Source organism: Microtus oregoni, unplaced genomic scaffold (genome assembly GCF_018167655.1).
Source record: "Microtus oregoni isolate MIOR12 unplaced genomic scaffold, Mior012 000036F_ref0000092, whole genome shotgun sequence".
NCBI lineage: Eukaryota > Metazoa > Chordata > Mammalia > Rodentia > Cricetidae > Microtus > Microtus oregoni.
The window spans coordinates 10691103-10693058 of NW_024543095.1; the positions used below are offsets into that span (position 1 = coordinate 10691103).

A 1956-nucleotide genomic window follows, 5' to 3' on the forward strand; every position below is an offset into this window, starting at 1 on the left:
AGAGAGAGAGAGAGAGAAAGAGAAAGAGAGGAAGGAAGTGAGGGAGGGAGAAAGAGAGAGAGGGAGGGAGGGAGGGAGGGAGGGAGGACATACATGTAGACAAAACACCCTACTGATAAAATTAAAAAATTGACCACAGAGAAACCCTGTCTCGAAAAACCAAAAAAAAATAAAATAAAAAATAAAAAATAAAAAATTGAATAAGCTTATATGATCATCTTCAGTACATAGTCCTTGCTTCCTTTCATAACCATTACTGAGAGTCTTTCTCAGATATAATCTTCCTCCCCAAAACTCTTGATATTGGTTAAAAAGATAAATCTCATCATAGGCACACTCACAATCAATTGGAAAGGCAACCTATGGAATGAGAGAAAATATTCTAACTCATATACCCATTAAAAGTTCAATATTGGAGTTTGAGAGATGGCTCAGAAGTTAGCAGCACAGGCTGCTCTTCCAGAGGTCTTGAGTTCGATTCCCAGCAACCACATGGTGGCTCCCAACCATCTATAATGAGATCTGGGGCCCTCTTCTGGCATGCAGGCATACATGCAGGAAGAATCCTGTATACATCATTAAGAAAAAAATTTAAAAAGGTTTAATATTTATAACACATATAAAGAATTTTGACAATTGAACAACAAAGGAAAAACAGCTCCGGAACTTGAACAGACAGTTTGCTAATGAGGACATACACGTGGCCTAGGGGCTGTGAAAAGGTGCTAACCATTACTAAGAATTGGGGAAAAGCACAGTGAGAGACTACCTCTCCCCATCAGGGTACTACCATCAGTGAGAGACTACCTCTCCCCATCAGGGTACTACCAAATAAAACCCAGAAGATAGTTACTGCTGGTAACGTTGTAGAGAAATAAGAACCTTTGACGGGAAAGTAAAATGGTACAGCTGGGAATTTTTCTTTCCTTTTTTTTTTAGGGGCCATGCTAATCTTCTCTGTATTGTTCCAATTTTAGTATATGTGCTGCCTAAGCGAGCACAAAAGGGAAATTGGGCTGGGGTGGGGGGTGGGGGGGTTGAGACAGAGTTTCTCAGTAACTATGGAGCCTGTCCTGGAACTAGCTCTTGTAGACCAGGCTGGCCTCAAACTCAGAGATCCACCTGCCTCTGTCTCCCAAGTGCTGGGATTAAAGGTGTGCACCACCACCGCACTGCCCGGCTGAAAGCAGGATTTTAAAGAGATATTCGCACACATGTTGTTAGCAGGGTTATGCACGATATCCGAGAGATGGAACCCAACCAACTGTCTGTCAACAGGTGAATAATTTTAATATATTTTGTATTCCCATAAGGGAATATTATTCTGCCTTAAAGAAGAAAAAATTGGGCTGGAGAGATGGCTCGGAGGGTAAGAGCACTGGCTGCTCTTCCAGAGGTCCTGAGTTCAGTTCCCAGCAACCACATGGTGGCTCACAACCATCTGTAACGTAATGAGACCCGGTACCGTCCTTGCCAGCAGTACATTGTATACTTAATAAATAAATAATTTTAAAAAAAAGAAGAAAAAATTATTTATTTTTATTTAATATACAGTGTTCTGCTTGCATATATGCCTATACACCAGAATTGAACTCAGGACCTCTGGAAGAGCAGCCAGTGAGTGCTCTTAACCTCTGAGCCATCTCTCCAGCCCCAAGAAGAAAATTCTGATGAATGCTGTGACACAGATGAAACTTGAGGACATTTTACTAAAAGTCAAATGCCAGCCCCCAAAGGACATTGATTCCACTTATCCAAAGCCCTATTATAGGGCTGGAGAGATGGCTCAGCGGTTAGGAGCATTGCCTGCTCTTCCAAAGGTCCTGAGTTCAATTCCCAGCAACCACATGGTGGCTCACAACCATCTGTAATGAGGTCTGGTGCCCTCTTCTGGCCTGCAGGCATACACACACAGACGGAATATTGTATACATAATAAATAAATAAATATTTTTAA

General features: G+C 41.7%; 1 non-coding gene across 1 annotated transcript; it reads right to left on the reverse strand.

Annotated features, from left to right (window-relative positions):
• Positions 1-894: 894 nt before the first annotated feature.
• Positions 895-1001, reverse strand: LOC121433112. Its single transcript, XR_005972276.1, has one exon. It is a non-coding gene; the product is annotated as a U6 spliceosomal RNA (small nuclear RNA).
• Positions 1002-1956: the final 955 nt, after the last annotated feature.